The 18,668-nt window shown below is 37.5% G+C and overlaps 1 protein-coding gene across 17 annotated transcripts in view; it reads left to right on the forward strand.

The window, feature by feature from the left end:
• Positions 1–18,668, forward strand: part of TTC23 (tetratricopeptide repeat domain 23) — a 164,968-nt gene that overhangs the window by 31,236 nt on the left and 115,064 nt on the right. Inside the window, exon 2 of one of the 17 annotated variants that reach the window (XM_069559238.1) lies at positions 3,456–3,631. The exons of the other annotated variants lie outside the window; for them this stretch is intronic. The gene's annotated coding sequence lies outside the window, so the exon portion shown is untranslated. The remainder of the gene's footprint in view (positions 1–3,455; positions 3,632–18,668) is intronic. 17 annotated transcript variants of the gene reach the window in all.

Raw genomic sequence — 18,668 nt, forward strand, 5'->3', positions numbered from 1 at the left:
GGCTCAGTCTTCTGTGGGTCACTGTTCCTTTCCCCTCAGTCCTGGTTTGCACAAAGTTTTGTTTATGTCTGTCAAGAGTGGTGTCTCTGTTTCCCCCAGTCCTGTGGGAAGTCCTGTAATCAAATCCCACTGGCCTTCAAAGTCAGATTCTCTGGGCATTCCCAGTCCCTTGGCTGCATCTCCAGGCTGGGGAGCCTGATGTGGGGCCGAGAACCTTCACAGCAGTGCAAGGACTTCTTTGATATCAATGTTCTCCCGGTTGTGGGTCTCCCACTCAGAGGGTATAGGATTTGATTTTATAGTGATTGTGCCCCTCCTACTGTTTTGTTGTGGCTTCTCCTTTGTCCTTGGATGTGGGGTATCTCTTTTTGGTGGGTTCCAGTGTCTTCCTGTTGATGGCTGTTCAATGGCCAGTTGCAGTTTTGGTGCTCTGGAAGAAGATGTAATGGTATGTTCTCACGTGCTAATTGGCCATTCATACATCTTCTTTAGTAAAATATCTATTCAGGTTTTTTGCCTATTTTATAAATTTGGTTATTTCTTGTCTTATTATTGAGTTGTAAGTGTATTTTGAATAAAATCCTTTGTTAGACATATGACATATTTGCAAATAGTTTGTCCCATTGCACAGGTTGTCTTTTAGAGCAATAAGTTTTAAATTTTGTTGGAGTCCTGTTTATCTATTTTTTCCTTTTTTCACTGGTGTCTTTGTTGTTCTAAGAATCAAGAATCTTTGCCTAACCCAAGCTTATACCTAGTTTCATGTTCTATGAACTTTTTATAGTTTTAGATCTTCCTTTTATGTCTTTGATCCCGTTGGAGTTAAGTTTTGCATATGGTATGATATCAGGCTCCAGCTCAGTTCTTTGGCATGTGCCTATCCAGTTGTTTCAACACCAGTAATTAGAGGACTAGTCTCTTCTGAATTATTTATCTTGGCATACTTTTCAAAAAACAACTGACAATGAATATAACTGTTTATTAACCAGATTCTCAATTCTATCCCACTGAATTTTTTTTTTTTTCCTGATAGTATGGCCCTTTATTGAGAGTCACAGAACAAAACTAGGTCTCTGGAACCAGGTACCTCCCAGGTACAGCTTCTGCCACAGGCCTGTTCCTGTGGGAGGAGGCTGGCAACCTGGCCCGAGACACACACTGAGCACACAGATCAGGGGCGCTGGGCCTGGCAGTGGGACCTTCACCACCCCAACCGCCAGCCCCTCACATGAGTTGGCAGCATGGCCTCTTCTCCATGGGGGCCTACTCTGAGGGGGCTATGAGTTTGAAAGATACCCTGCATCCAAGGACAAAGGAGAAGCCACAACAAAACATTAGGAGGGGCATAATCACTATAAAATCAAATCCTATACCCTCTGAATGGGAGACCCACAACCTGGAGAACAATGATATCAAAGAAGTCCTTGCACTGTTGTGAAGGTTCTTGGCCCCACATCAGGCTCCCCAGCCTGGAGTTGCAGCTAAGGGGCTGGGAATGCCTGAGTTGGTCCACTCTGTCCCACTGAACTTTATGTCAGTTCTGTGTCAGTACCATACTCTTTTGATTATTTTAGCTTAGTAGTAATTTTTTTTTAATGGGAAATATAATTCCTTCAAGTTTGTGTTTTTTTCAAGATCATTTTAGCTTCTAAGTCTCTTACATTTCCATATGAATTTAAGGTCAGATTCTAGGGGGCAGCAAGAGGCAGCTGGAATTTTGATAAAGATTACATTAACAATATAGATCAATATTTGGAAAGCATTGCTATTTTAGTGTTATTAAGCCTGGAAAATCCCATGGACGGAGGAGCCTGGTAGGCTGCAGTCCACGGGGTCGCGAAGAGTCGGACACGACTGAGCGACTTCACTTTCACGAATTGGAGAAGGACATGGCAACCCACTCCAGTGTTCTTGCTTGGAGAATCCCAGGGACGGAGGAGCCTGGTGGGCTGCCGTCTATGGGATTGCACAGAGTCAGACATGACTGAAGCGACTTAGCAGCAGCAGCAGCAGCAGCAGCAGCAGCAGCAGCAGCAGCAGCAGCAGAAGCAGCAGCAGCAGCAAGGCTTCTAGTCCATAAACATGCAACGTCTCTTCGTTTATTTAATATTCTTTGACTACTTTAAGTAATGTTTTTCAGTGTTAAAGTCTTGTACTTTTTTGTTAAAAAAAAGAAGTTTTGTTAAATCGAAAAAGTTAAATCAAACTTTTTGGTTTTGTTTATCCCTAAATATTTTTGATGCTATTTTTGTGAATGAAAATGTTTTCTTAATTTCATTTTTAGATAGATAGAAATACAATTCTTGTTTCTTTTGTATCCTACAACCTTGCTGAATTTGTTCAGTATTTTCTAGTAGGTTTTGTTTTTTTTATTTTGTTTTTCTGTATGAATCCCTTAGGATTTTCTACATATAGGATCATGTCATCTAATAATAAGGTTTAATTTCTTCCTTTCTAATCTGCTTGCCTTTTGTTTCTTTTTCTTGCCTTATCACACTGGTTAGAACATCCATTACAATCTTGAATACAAGTGGTGAGACCAAACATCCTTGCCTTGTTGCCAGCCTTGGGATGAAAGCATGTAAACGTTCGCCATTAAGTGTTATGTTTTACCTTAAGTTTTTAATATCAAATCTTTTATCAGATTGAAGAAGTTTTTGTCATAAATGGATGTTGGATTTTGCCAAATAATTTTTCTTCATCTATCAAGATGATCATGCAGTTCCCCCCCCCCATTTTTTTAAATATGGTACATTACATTAATGATTTCAGATGTTAAGCAGACCTTACATTCCCAGGATGAATCTACCTCAGTCATAGCTTATAATCCTTTTTATATGTCCCTAGATTTGGTTTGCATATATTTTGTTGAGGATTTTTTGTGTTCATATTTATCAAGCATTATTGGTTTGCTGTTTTTGTGTGTTGTCTTTGTTTGGCCTTGGTATCAGGAAGTGGCTTCCTGATTCTGTATTAGTGGCTTCATAGAATAAGCTGGAAAGGGTTCCCTTCCCTCTTTTTCTGAGGCTTGCAAAAAATACACATTATTATTTTCTTGAAAGTTTTTGTAGAATTTACAACTGAAGCTATCTTGGCATAGGTTTAATTTTGTGTAAATATTTTCAGTTACTAATTTATTTGTTTGTTATAATTCTATTCAGATTTTCTGTTTCCATTTTATTCAGTTTTGGTATTCTGTATCTTTATGGGATAATTTTCTATTTCACAGCTTTTTGATGTTGCAGCTTACATATGGGCAAGATTGGTTTTCAACTAGTACACTCTCATCCAGTCATAATGGTTATTATTTCCTAAGAGCCAGTGCCCTGAGAGAGCTCCTGCCTCTTCTCTACCTCCCTACAGCTCCCCACCTGTCAGCATCTAAAGGTTAACACCTGTAGCAGCTGGGGACATTCAGAACCCAGCTAACTCCAACATCATTGTCATCTATACAGATTGATTGGTCCTCCTGCTATACCAGTTATTAAATTTTTGAACATCAACTTTTGGAAATGGAAGACTGAGTCCCCACTTCAGACCTCTGCTTCCTCTCACTTTGATCTGGTGTTGATCATGTGCTTCAGCATTCTACTGGACAGGTCTGGCAGAAGGAATAGCATCAATTGATTGGGTATGTCTGTCTGATAGTTGTAGGCCAGTGGATTGAGAGACTTGGGAAGTCAATGTGTGGGCCTAGGCTGATTTCTAATGAAAATTTAAATCCCAGCTATGGCATTAGAAAGAAAAGAAAAGTGGCTGATGATAAACATGTAGCTCAAAGTAAGTAACTGAAAAATGTGTCTTTGTGCTAAAGGTATTACCGTATGGTGCCACACATATTGCAAGGAAGGTTGTTACCAAGCCTAAGCTTGTTCTGCTCGACGCATGACAGACTAATAAATTGAGAGAGGAGTTGTTGGAGCAAGGAATGATGACTTTAATCAGAAGGGTAGCAGACAGAGGAGATGGTAGACTTCAGTGTCCAAAAACCGTCTTATCTCAGGCAGGATCCAGGGTTGTTCCTGAATTATTTTCTGAATATAATCCTGAGTTATACAGGGTTGTATATAACAATAGGGAAGGGGAAGGGGCTTTCAGTGGCCCTGAGCAATGGCAGAATAGGGCTGTTAACTGGTTGCTGGCTGACAGTTGCTCACTTGGTTGGGAGAGGGGTCCCACCAGAGTCCCCCACCCCACTGCTGAGTGGGACTATTAGCGTCTGTCTCAGTGGAGTGTGCAGGCAGGAGCCAGGGAGGGAAAAGCCCCTTATGCCTTAGGTCCCATATGGGACCACTGCCAAAAGGTCACTGATTGAAATGCTTGCAGAAAGCAGGCAAGTAACATTCCTCATTTCATTGATTCAGAGATGCACATTTCTTTTGGCATTTAAACATCTTTGAAACTGGAGTGCATGTTACAACTGATGGTAAGTCAGAGTTTAATGGCAGTGTCATTTCTGTCTTGTTATAAAATACCAGCGTCATAATCAGATGTTTTGAAAATCACATCCTTTTATGTCAGCCTTGCACTTTGAAAGAGGTGTAGGTACAAATACTTATTCTTCTACCATGAGAAAAGCAACAGTACAGGGGACATGACAAATGGCAGCTACTTTGTTGTTTCTGTGTCTAGCAGCCAATAGAGAGGGTTTCAGTTCACTTCAGTCGCTCAGCATGTCCGACTCTTTGTGACCCCATGGACTGCAGCACACCAGGCTTCCCTGTCCCTCACCAACTCCTGGAGCTTGCTCAAACTCATGTCCATCAAGTCAGTGATGCCTTGCAACCACCTCATCCTCCATTGTCCCCTTCTCCTCCCACCTTCAATCTTTCCCAGCATCAGGGTCTATTCCAGTGAGTCAGTTCTTTGCATCAGGTGGCCAAAGTATTAGGATTTCAGCTTCAGCATCAGTCCTTCCAATGAATATTCAGGGCTGATTTCCTTTAGGATAGACTGGTTGGATCTCCTTGCAGTCCAAGGGACTCTCAACAGTCTTCTCCAACCCCACGGGTCAAAAGCATCAATTCTTTGGCACTCAGCCTTCTTTATGATCCAACTCTCACATCCATACATGACTACTGGAAAAACCATAGCTTTGATTAGATGGACTTTTGTTGGAAAAGTAATGTCTCTGCCTTTTAATATGCTGTCTAGGTTGATCATAGCTTTTCTTCCAAGGAGCAAGTGTCTCTTAATTTCATGGCTGCAGTCACCATCTGCAGTGATTTTGAAGCCCCCCTAAAATAGTCTGTCTTTGTTCCCCCATCTATTTGCTGTGAAGTGATTGGACCAGATGCCATGATCTTAGTTTTCTGAATGTTGAGTTTTAAGCCAATTTTTCACTCTCCTCTTTCACCTTCATCAAAAGGCTCTTATAGTTCTTCTTGGCCTTCTGCCATAAGGGTGGTGTCATCTGCATATCTGAGGTTATTGATATTTCTCCCGGCAGTCTTGATTCCAGCTTGTGCTTCATCCAGCCTGGCATTTCACATGATGTACTCTGCATATAATTTAAATAAGCAGGGTGACAATATGCAGCCTTTCCCGATTTGGAACCAGAACAACAGACTGGTTCTAACTGTTGCTTCTTGGTGTGCATACAGATTTCTCAGGAGGCAGGTAAGCTGGTCTGGTATTCCCGTCTCTTTAAGAATTTTCCAGTTTGTTGTGATCCACATGATCAAAGGCTTTGGCGTAGTCAATAAAGCAGAAGTAGATTTTTTCTGCCACCACTACAGAGAGAGTAGTGGCAGCTGGCAAACTGGAGAGTGCATCCTACCTGCAGGAGCAGCGGCCTTCTCCCCCACTGCCCCACCTAACGGTTTCCTGCGGTGACATAGGCCCAGTGTTCACCAGTGTGAGGGGTTTTCAGAGGAAGCCAGAAATCCAGAAGTCTAGATTTTTATTTGAAACTTTTAATTTTTAAATATGGCTCAATTTTTTAACTGGCCAGAATGGAAAAAGGAAAAGAAAAAAAAAAAAGGGTAAACAGGGTTAGATTCAGATTATATCTTCTGTTTTAAGGATTTAATAGAGAAAGCATGAGAAAAACTAAAAGTTGAGAACAAAAGAAAGAAAAACAGGAAAGTCAGTTTCAAAGTTCAACACTGGGTTCAGAGGCTCAGACTAGCAAATACCACAGGGCATATTATGTGTATAGCTTTTAAAATTTAATCTCTGCCTCCCCTAAACTTCCCTGGTGGCTCAGATGGTAAAGCATCTGCCTGCAGTGTGGGACACCTAGGTTCAATCCCTGGGTTGGGAAGATCTCCTAGAGAAGGAAATGGCAACCCACTCCAGTACTCTTGCCTGGAAAATTCCATGGACTGAGGAGCCTGGTAGGCTACAGTCCATGGGGTCACAGAGTCGGACACAACTGAGCGACTTCACTTTCACTTTCTCCCCTAAACAGAAGAAAGTGTGGTAAAATTTGCTCAAGGTGTTGTATTTTCTGATTATAAAAATGTGATTACTTTTAAATTACATTCTTAGGTTTACAAAACAAAAGTATTTGACTGCTGCTACTACAGATTGTGATCAATGAAAGCATGGATGATAAGGTGGCAAACAAAAATTATTAGAAGACCAGGGTTCTGATTCTGGCTGTGCAACATAGGGCAAGTAACTGAGCATCACTCAGCTTCAACTACCTCATTTATAAAACAGGGGTAATCATACCTGTCCCTGTACCTCACATGGCTATGGTAAGAGCCACGTGAGATAAAATATGTGAAAGTATAAAGTGTTACATAAATATCTGTTATTAGTATTTCTCACATTCCATAAGTAGTTGGGTCAGCACAGGTTCTGGAGTCTCAGATTCCCCATCTCAAGCTACAGCTCTTTCTCTAGACCACAGCACCTATGGTATTGGTTATCTTGTCTTGCCAATAGAGCAAGAGCTTACTATAAGCAAAAGTCAGCCAACATCTTAGAATCTGAGCCTCTATACTGTGTGGTTTAGGCAAAGCTTAGCTGTTGAACCTGAAAGAGTGGCTTTTCACATTTTGAAGGGCTACCCAGGGATAAGAGGTTGTCCAAGGTTATAGTTCATCTGTATCTTTCTCATAGTCTGACCTTAGGCTAGTTCTTTCCCTCTGTGTTTGATATCTTCATTCTATATTGCTTTATGAGAAAAGAAAAGCTCCTACTTCCTTTTTGGTGAAAATGTAAAACTCTATTATGGATTAAGGAGTGGTCAAACTTTACGTTGGTATAAACTATAAAATATAGATGTAGTCTATGTCCAGACTAACTGTTTCAACACTTGCCTCTAGCCCATCTCAAATCTTATTTGAAAGTGGACATTGACGAAAAGGGGGCTACAGAGGATGAGATGGTTGGATGACATCATTGACTCAATAGACATGAGTTTGAGCAAACTCTGGGAGATAGTAAAGGACAAGGAAGCCTGGAGGGTTCATGGGGTCGCAAAGAGTTGGACATGAGTGGGCAACTGAACAACAATAGAATAAATTATAATTTTTTAAGGAAAGGAAAAACTTAACTTTAAAAGGATGTCATACATAACTAGTGACTTGCTTCTAACTACTAAATTGGACATTATACTTTCTTCCTTAACCTCAAATTCAGTCTGGCTGAGACCAAATTGATTGTCTTATCAAAAAGGTGATTGCCCTCTATCTCACAACTTCTGTTCATGACATTACCATTTTTAAATGTTGGTAAGCTTTTTCTGTGCTGTTGGAGAAGACTCTTGAGGGTCCCTTGGACTGCAAGGAGATCAAACTGGTCAGTCCTAAAAGAAATCAACCCTGAATATTCATTGGAAGGACTGATGCTGAAGCTGAAGCTCCAGTACTTTGGCCACCTGATGCAAAGAGCCAGCACACTGAAAAAGACCCTGATGCTGGGAAAGATAGAAGGCATGAGGGGAAGGGGATGACAGGGGACAAGATAGTTGGATGGCATCACCAACTCAATGGACATGAGTTTGAGCAAGCTCCAGGAGATGGTGAAGGACAGGGCAGCCTGGCGTGCAACAGTCCTTGGGTTGCAAAGAGTTGGAAACTACTGAGCAACTGAACAACAACAAAACTTTTTTGTGAATGGACCGATAGTAAATATTTTAGGCTGTGAGGGCCATAAGGTTTCTGTTACAAGCTATTCACCTATGCTGTTGTATTGTGAAAGCAGCCTTAGACAGCATGTAAGTAAATGAGCAGGGCTGTGTCCCAATAAAGCTTTAGTTACAAAAACAGACTAGGCAGGATTTGTCCCATTGTCAAAATGTGCCAAGCCCTATTATGGAATCTCGGGATGAAAATATCAAGAGTTGGTTTTGATTGTCCCCCTTCTTTAATTTTTATATCTAAGTAACTCTCTAGTTGGGCTTCCCTGGTGGCTCAGTGGTAAAGAATTCTCCTGCAAATGCGGAAGATGAAAGTTCACACCCTGGGTCAGGAAGACCCCCTGGAGAAGGAAGTGGCAAACAACTTCAGTATTCTTGCTGGAAAATCACCTGGACAGAGGAGCTTGGCGCCTGGGGTTGCAAAGAGTTGGACACGACTGAGTGACTAAACAACAACAAAAATGACTAACGATGTTGAGCAGCTTTTCATGTGCATATTTGTCACTGATGTATGTTCCTTTCGAAATATCTGTTACAATATTTTGCCTGTTTTATAGTAAGCTGTTTTCTTATTATTGAATTTTGAGAATTCTTTATATATTCAAGATACAAGTCCTGTATTAGATACATATTTTGTAAATATTTTCTCCCAGCCTATAACTTGTCTTTACATCATCTTTCACAGTTTCGTACAAAAAGCAGACATCTTTAATTTTTAAGTCCAATTTGTAATTTTTCTTTTTATGAGTTTTTGTGTGTCATATCTAGGTAAAATCTTTGCCTAGTCCAAGGTCACAGACATTTTCTTGTAAAGGTCTATATTTCATGTTGAGTTAATTCTTGTACATGCTGTGAGGTATGGATCAAATATTTTTGTTTTGTTTTGTTTTTTGTTTTGATTCTACATGTGAACATTCATGTGGAATGTTGTTATTAATAGCATCATTTGTTGAATAGTTGTTATAGCATCATTTGTTGAATAGACTATTCTTTCTCCAATAAATTGCCTTCACAGCTTTGTCAACAGTCAGTTGTTTATTTGTGAGCATCCATTTCTGGACTGTCCTTTCTGTTCCATTCATCTATTTATCTGTCTTGACAGCAATACCAAACTCCCTTTCTTACTGTAGCTTCATAATAAATCTTGATAAAAAGTGGTGTTTGTCCTGTAACTTTGTTCTTTTACAAAGTTTTTTGGGTATTCTATGTCCTTTGCATTTTTATATGAGTTTTAGAAACAATTTTTTATTTCTTATTCAAAAAACATACAAGGACTTGGATCAGGAAGTCTTTTAAACTATCAACTTGTGGAAAATTGACATCTTAACAATACTGAGTGTTTCAACCCATGAACATGGTAAATATTTATGTCTTCTTTAATTTCCCTCAGCTATTTTTTGCAGTCTTTACTGTACAAGTCATTATATTCATCTTAAATGAATACTGCAGCTTTATTCTTTATATCGTATTTTGAGATACTACCACATATAGTATTGTATTTTAATTTCAATTTGCTAATGCATAGAAATATAATTTTTGTATAGTTCTCTTATATCCTACAGCTTTGTTCAACTCACTAATTCTAGGGGATTTTCTTCATAGTTCATCAGATTTTCTGTATAGATGATAATAGAGGTATACTATTCTGACTGAAGGCAGTTTTACTTTTTCCTTTTTATGATTTGGTTGCCTTTTATTTCTTTTCCTTGATTGATTGAACTAGCTAGAAACTCCAGTACAATGTTAAATAAAAGTGCTGAGTGTGAACCTCCATGTCTTGTTTTAGTTCTTAGGGGCAGAGACTTCAATTTTTCACTAATTTAGTTGTAGATTTTTCATAGATGCCCTTTATCAGATTGAGGAAGTACAGTTCTATGCCTATTTTGTTAAGATTTTTTTAATCAGAAATGGATATTAGAATGAACTGTTATGGTACATATATACAATGGAATATTACTCAGTCATAAAGAAGAATGAATTGGAGTCATTCACTAGAAGAATAAATTCCTAGTGAGGTGAATTAACCTAGAGCCTCTTATGCAGAGTGAAGTAAGTCAGAAAGAGAAAAACAAATATTGTGCATTAATGCACATATATGGAGCCTAGGAAAAAATGGTACTGGTGAACCTGTTTGTAGGGCAACAATAGCATTGCATACATAGAGAACAGACTTGTGGATCCAGTGGAGGATGGAGAGGGTGGGATGAGCTGAGAGTAGTATTGAAACATGCATCACCATATGTAAAACAAATAGCCAGTGGGAATTTGCTGTATGATGCAGGGAGCTCAATCTGGTGTCCTGTGACAACCTAGAGGGGTGGAATGGGCTGGAAGGTGGGCGGGGAGGTTCAAGAGGGACAGGACATATGTATACCTAGGGCTGATTCACGTTGATTAAAGCAGAAACCAATACAACATTATAAACCAATTATTCTGCAACTAAAAATAAATATAAAATTTTTTAAATAAATAAGCTAGAAGAATGTACAACTCAGGGAATATAGCCAATATTTTATAATAACTTTAAATGTAATATAAGGTATAAAAATATTAAATCACTGTATTGTAAGTCTGAAGCTAATATTGTAAGTCAATCATATTTTGATTAAATAAATAAGAAAATAATTCAACTATAAAAAAGAAATGGATATTAGACTTTGCCAAGTTGTTTTTGCATGCTAATCAAGATGATCATGCAGTTTTCCTTTTTTCATTCATTATATTATGAATTAGATTGACTGCTTTTTTTTAATTCTCATGTTGACTTTATTTCTTTTTTAATATATGTATTTTTAATTGAAGGATAATTGCTTTACAATATTGTGTTGGTTTCTACCAAATATCAACATGACATTGACTTTTTTATGAATGTTAAATCAGCCTTGCATTTATGAGACAAAATCTACTTGGTCATGATGTATTTTCCTTTTTATTTATTACTGAATTTAACTTGCTAAAATTTTGCTTTAAATTTTTGCATCTACATTCCTGAGACATATTGATCTGAAATTTTCATTTCTTGTATTTGTCTTCTTTTGGTATCAGGGTTTCATAGAGTGAGTTAGGAAATATTCTCATTTTAAATTTTCCGAAAGAGGTTGTATGCAATTGGTATTATATCTTCCTTAAATATCTGGCAGAATTTACTGTTGAAACCACCTAGGCCTGGAGATTTTTATTTGTTTGTTTTGTTCTTTGTAAGATTTTTAAAATACAAATTCAGTTTCTTTAACAAATATAGGGCCATTCAGGTATCTATTTTTTCTTGAGTGAACTATGGTATTGTGTGTCTTTACAGGAATTTTTAGGCTTCCCTGATAGCTCAGTTGGTAAACAATCCATCTGCAAGGAGACCCTGGTTCGATTCCTGGGTCAGGAAGATCCCCTGGAGAAGGGCTAGGCTACCCACTCCAGGTATTCTTGGACTTCCCTTGTGGCTCAGCTGGCAAAGAATCCACCTGCAATGTGGGAGACCTGAGTTTGATACCTGGATTTGGGAGATTCCCTTGGAGAAGGGAAAGCCTACCCACTCCAGTATTCTGGCCTGGAGAATTTCATGGACTGTATAGTCCATAGGGTCACAAAGTCAGACACGACTGAGTGACTTTCACTCACTCACTTCATTAACAGGAATTTTCCCACTCATCTAAGTTGTCAAATTTATTGGCATAAGTGTTTATGACATTCCCACATTAATCTTTTACTGTCTGTAGAATCCATAGTGATCATATCGCTCTCATTTCTAATATTGGTGATTTGTGTCCTTTTTCCTTTTTTTCTCATTAATCAGGTTAGAGATTTATCAACATTTATGGTCTCAGAGAACCAGATTTGGGGTTCTTTTATTTTTTCTCTGTTTTTCTATTTTTATTTAATTGACTTGTGAATTTAGTTTTATTAGTTATTTTATTATTTTCTTATGCTTATTTTGAGCTTAATTTGCTCTTCCTTTCCTAGTCGCTGAAGATAAAAATTAAGACCATGATATTGAGACTTCTTTACTTTTCTAATATAGACATTTAATGCTATAATTTTCTCCATAATGACTGCTTTAGTGGCATTCTCAAATTCTTGTATATTGCACTTTATATTCTTTCAGTTTAAACTGTTTTCAAATATCCTTTTTGATTTCTTTGACCCATGGTTTGTTTGTTTTAGGAAAGTGTTATTTAGTTTCTAAGTATTTGGACATTTCCCAGATATCTCTCTGTTGTTTTAACTTCCTTGGTGGTTATAGAATAGACTTTGTGTGACTTGAATTTTTATAAATTTATTAAAACTTGTTTTATGACCCATGTGCACTTGAAAAGAATGGATATTCTGTGCTTTGGCAGTCAGAATGTTCTGTCATTGTCATTCAGTTGTTCAGCTTTGTCCAGCTCTTTGCGACTCCATGAACTGCGGCATGCCAGGCTTCTCTGTCCGTCGCTATCTCCATGAGTTTGCTCAAACTCATGTCCGTTGAGTCAGTGATACCATCCAACCAGCTCATCCTCTGTCACCCTCTTCTCCTCTTGCCCTCAACTTCTAGAACTAGAATGTTCTAGTAAATGCCAAATCAAGTTGGTTGATGATGTAGTTGGTCTTCTATATTCTTTACAGATTTTCTGCCTACTTGGTGTATCAGTTATTTACAAGGTATTTAAATATCTGAGTATAATTGAGAATTTATTTATTTCTTTTTGCAGTTTCACCAGTTTGATGTCTTATATTTTGAAACTATTTTTAGGTATATAGACACTTGGGATGGTTATGTCCTCTTGACTAATTGACCCTTTATCATAATGAAATGATCTTCATTATGGTAATATTCTTTGCTGTATAATCTACTTTGATATTAATATAGAGACTCCAACTTTGTTTTTAACTGATTTTAGCAGATTATTTTCCCTTCTTTTACTTTTAATCAATGTCTTTGAATTTCTTAAATGCAATGTATTGTTCAGTCTTATATTTTTGTCTATTCTGTCAATGTCTTTCTCTTAATTAGATCACTTACGTTTAATGTTATTATTGTTACAGTCAGATTTAAGTCTATCATCTTGGTATTTATTTGCTATTTGTCCCAACTCTTCTTTGTTCCCTTTTTCCTCTTTTTTTCTATTGGATTATTTTTTAAGACTCTATATTTATCTCCTTTGTTGTCACCTGTCACCTGTAACTCTGTATCTTTTTTAAAAATGTAATGGTTGGTGTAGGGTTTATACTATACATTTTTATCTTATCTCAGTCTACCTTCAAGTAGTATTACACCTTTATACATATAGCTTAAGAACTTCACAATTTCAACTTCTCCCCTTAGCCTTGCCTGGAAAATCCCATGGACAGAGGAGCCTGGTAGGCTACAGTCCATGGGTTTGCAAAGAGTTGGACACGATTGAGCAACTTGACTTTCATTTTTTTCTTAGCCTTTTCACAACTATTTTCATAGATTTCATTTATATATTTTATAAGCCAGAGAGTACATTATTTTTCATTTAAGTAGTTGATTATTTTTAAGGAGATTTACATAATATGAAAACAGTCTTACATGTTGGTCCATGTAAGTATAATTTTTCATTGCTCTTAATTCCTTAGTGTAGATGTAGATTTCCATTTGTTATCATTTTTCTTCCTTTTGAAAGATTTCCCTTAACATTTCTTGGGAACATTGGACTGCAAATCTACTGGTGGTGAATTCTTTCAGACTTTGATTTTGAAAGATATTTTCACTGGTATTGAATTTCAACTTGACATTGTTTTCTTTTCCATACTTTAAATATGTTGCTTCACTCTCTTCTTATGTGCTTAATTTCCTCCGAGAAAACTGCTCTCATCATCTTTTCTTTTAATTGTGAAATAAGCATGATTTTATTGAAGGATTTATTAAATTTTAAAGTTTTTTTTCACTTTATTTATTTATTTACTTTGGAGGCTAATTACTTTACAATATTGTATTGGTTTTGTCATACATTGACATGAATCCGCCATGGGTGTATATGTGTTCCCCATCCTGAACCACCCTCCCACCTCCCTCCCCATCCCATCCCTCTGGGTCATCCGAGTGCACCAGCCCTGAGCACCCTCTATCATTCATCGAACCTAGACCGGCAATCCTTTTCACATATGATAATATACATGTTTCAGTGCCATTCTCCCAAACCGTCTCCCATAGAGTCCAAAAGACTATTCTATACATCTGTGTCTCTCTTGCTGTCTCACATACAGGGTTATCATTACCATCTTTCTAAATTCCATATATATGCGTTAGTATACTGTATTGGTGTTTTTCTTTCTGGCTTACTTCACTCTGTATGATAGGCTCCAGTTTCATCCACCTCATTAGAACTGATTCAAATGTATTCTTTTTAATGGCTAAGGAATATTCCATTGTGCATATGTACCACAGCTTTCTTATCCATTCGTCTGCTGATGGACATCTAGGTTGCTTCCATGTCCTGGCTATTATAAACAGTGCTGCGATGAACATTGGGGTACACGTGTCTCTTTCAGTTCTGGTTTCCTTGGTGTGTATGCCCAGTAGTGGGATTGTTGGGTCATAAGGCAGTTCTATTTCCAGTTTTTTAAGGAATCTCCACACTGTTTTCCATAGTGGCAGTACTAGTTTGCATTCCCACCAACAGTGTAAGAGGGTTCCTTTTTCTCCACACCCTCTCCAGCATTTATTGCTTGTAGACTTTTGGATAGCAGCCATTCTGACTGGCGTGAAATGGTTGTGAAACCACAACATCATTGTGGTTTTGATTTGCATTTCTCTAATAACGAGTGATGTTGAGCATCTTTTCATGTGTGTGTTAGCCATCTGTATGGCTTCTTTGGAGAAATATCTGTCTAGTTCTTTGGCCCATTTTTTTATTGGGTCATTTATTTTTCTAGAATTGAGCTGCAGGAGTTGCTTGTATATTTTTGAGATTAATTTTTCATCAGTTGCTTCATTTGCTATTATTTTCTCCCATTCTGAAGACTGTCTTTTCACCTTGCTTATAGTTTGCTGTGTTGTGCAGAAGCTTTTAATTTTAATTAGGTCCCATTTGTTTATTTTTGCTTTTATTTCCAGTATTCTGGGAGGTGGGTCATAGAGGATCCTGCTGGGATTTATGTTGGAGTGTGTTTTGCCTATGTTCTCCTCTAGGAGTTTTATACTTTCTGGCCTTACATTTAGATCTTTAATCCATTTTGAGTTTATTTTTGTGTATGGTGTTAGAAAGTGTTCTAGTTTCATTCTTTTACCTGTGGTTGACCAGTTTTCCCAGCACCACTTGTTAAAGAGATTGTTTTTAATCCATTGTATATTCTTGCCTCCTTTGTCAAAGATAAGGTGTCCATAGGTACACAGATTTATCTCTGGGCTTTCTGTTTTGTTCCATTGATCTATATTTCTGTCTTTGTGCCAGTACCATACTGTCTTGATGACTGTGGCTTTGTAGTAGAGCCTGAAGTCGGGCAGGTTGATTCCTCCAGTTCCATTCTTCTTTCTCAAGATTGCTTTGGCTATTCGAGGTTTTTTTGTATTTCCATACCAATTGTGCAATTATTTCTTCTAGTTCTGTGAAAATACCACTGGTAGCTTGATAGGAATTGCATTGAATCTATAGGTTGCTTTGGGTAATATACTCATTTTCACTATATTGATTCTTCCAATCCATGAACACGATATATTTCTCCATCTATTTGTGTCCTCTTTGATTTCTTTCACCAGTGCTTTATAGTTTTCTATATATAGGTCTTTTCTTTCTTTAGGTAGATATTCTTTTCATTGCAATGGTGAATGGAATTGTTTCCTTAATTTCTCTTTCTATTTTCTCATTGTTAGTGTATAGGAATGCAAGGGATTTCTGTGTGTTGATTTTATATCCTGCAACTTTGCTATATTCATTAATTAGCTCTAGTAATTTTCTGGTGGAGTCTTTAGGGTTTTCTATGTATAGGATCATGTCATCTGCAAACAGTGAGAGTTTTACTTCTTTTCCAATCTGGATTCCTTCTATTTCTTTTTCTGCTCTGATTGCTGTGGCCAAAACTTCCAAAACTATGTTGAATAGCAGTGGTGAGAGTGGGTACCCTTGTCTTGTTTCTGACTTTAGGGGAAGTGCTTTCAATTTTTCACCATTGAGGATGATGTTTACTGTGGGTTTGTCATATATAGCTTTTATTATGTTGAAGTATGTTCCTTCTATTCCTGCTTTCTGGAGGGTTTTTATCATATAAGGATGTTGAATTTTGCCAAAGGCTTTCTCTACATCTATTGAGATAATCATATGGTTTTCATTTTTCTATTTGTTTATGTGGTGTATTATGTTGATTGATTTGCGGATATTGATGAACCTTGCATCCCTGGGATAAAGCCCACTTGGTCATGATGTATGATCTTTTTAATATGTTGTTGGATTCTGTTTGCTAGAATTTTGTTACTGATTTTTGCATCTATGTTCATTCAGTGATATTGGCGTGTAGTTTTTTGTTGTTGTTGTGGCATCTTTGTCTGGTTTTGATATTAGGGTGATGGTGGCCTTATAGAATGAGTTTGGAAGTTTACCTTCCTCTGCAATTTTTTGGAAGAGTTTGGGTAGGATAGGTGTTAGCTCTTCTCTAAATTTTTGGTAGAATTCAGCTGTGAAGCCGTCTGGTCCTGGGCTTTTGTTTGCTGGAAGATTTCTGCTTAGTTTCAATTTCTGTGCTTGTGATGGGTCTGTTAACATTTTCTGTTTCTTCCTGGTTCAGTTTTGGAAAGTTGTACTTTTCACAGAATTTGTCCATTTCTTCCAAGTTGTCCATTTTATTGGCATATAGTTGCTGATAATAGTCTCTTCAGATCCTTTGTATTTCTGTGTTGTCTGTTGTGATCTCTCCATTTTCATTTCTAATTTTGTTGATTTGATTTTTCTGCCTTTGTTTCTTGACGAGTCTGGCTAATGTTTTCTCAATTTTATTTAACTGTTCAAAAACGAGCTTTTGGCTTTGTTGATTTTTGCTATGGTCTCTTTTGTTTCTTTTGCATGTATTTCTGCCCTAATTTTTAAGATTTCTTTCCTTCTACTAACCTGGGGTTCTTCATTTCTTCTTTTTCTAGCTGCTTTAGGTGTAGAGTTAGGTTATTTATTTGACTTTTTTTCTTGTTTCTTGAGGTAAGCCTGTATTGCTATGAAGCTTCCCCTTAGCACTGCTTTTGCAGTGTCCCATGGGTTCGGGTTGTTGTGTTTTCATTTTCTTTCATTTCTATGTATATTTTGATTTCTTTTTTTGATTTCTTCTGAGATTTGTTGGTTATTCAGCAGCGTGTTGTTCAGCTTCCATATGTTGGAATTTTTAATAGTTTTTCTCCTGTAATTGAGATCTAATCTTACTGCATTGTGGTCAGAAAAGATGCTTGGAATGATTTCAGATGTTTTGAATTTACCAAGGCTAGATTTATGGCCCAGGATGTGATCTATCCTGGAGAAGATTCCATGTGTGCTTGAGAAAAACATGCAATTCATTGTTTTGGGGTGAAATGGCCTATAGATATCAATTAGGTCTAGCTGGTCTATTGTATCATTCAAAGTTTGTGTTTCCTTGTTAATTTTCTGTTTAGTTCATCTATCTATAGGTGTGAGTGGAGTATTAAAGTCTCCCACTATTATTGTGTTACTGTTAATTTCCCCTTTCATACTTGTTAGCATTTGTCTTACATATTGCGGTGCTCCTATGGTGGGTGCATATATATTTATAATTGTTATATCTTCTTCTTGGATTGAGCCTTTGATCATTATGTAGTGTCCTTCTTTGTCTCTTTTCACAGCCTTTGTTTTAAAGTCTATTTTATCTGATATGAGTATTGCTACTCCTGCTTTCTTTTGGTCTCTATTTGCATGGAATATCTTTTTCCAGCCCTTCACTTTCAGTCTGTATGTGTCCCTTGTTTTGAGGTGGGTCTCTTGTAGACAACATATATAGGGGTCTTGTTTTTGTATCCATTCAGCCAGTCTTTGTCTTTTGGTTGGGGCATTCAACCCATTTATGTTTAAGGTAATTATTGATAAGTATGATCCCATTGCCATTTACTTTATTGTTTTCCTGTATAGAGAAGATCCTTTAGCATTTGTTGGAGAGCTGGTTTGGTGGTGCTGAATTCTCTCAGCTTTTGCTTGTCTGTAAAGCTTTTGATTTCTCCTTCATATTTGAATGAGCTCCTTGCTGGGTACAGTAATCTGGGCTGTAGGTTATTTTCTTTCATCACTTTAAGTATGTCTTCCCATTCCCTTCTGGCCTGAAGAGTTTCTATTGAAAGATCAGCTGTTATCCTTATGGGAATCCCCCTATTTGTTGTTTTTCCCTTGCTGCTTTTAATATTTGTTCTTTATGTTTGATCTTTGTTAATTTGATTAATACGTGTCTTAGGGTGTTCTGTCTTGGGTTTATCCTGTTTGGGACTCTCTGGGTTTCTTGGACTTGGGTGACTATTTCCTTCCCCATTTTAGGGAAGTTTTCAACTATTATCTCCTCAAGTATTTTCTCATGGTCTTTCTTTTTGTCCTCTTCTTCTGGGACTCCTATGATTTCAATGTTGGGGTGTTTAACATTGTCCCAGAGGTCTCTG

The sequence above is a fragment of the Ovis canadensis genome, chromosome 18 (genome assembly GCF_042477335.2).
Source record: "Ovis canadensis isolate MfBH-ARS-UI-01 breed Bighorn chromosome 18, ARS-UI_OviCan_v2, whole genome shotgun sequence".
NCBI lineage: Eukaryota > Metazoa > Chordata > Mammalia > Artiodactyla > Bovidae > Ovis > Ovis canadensis.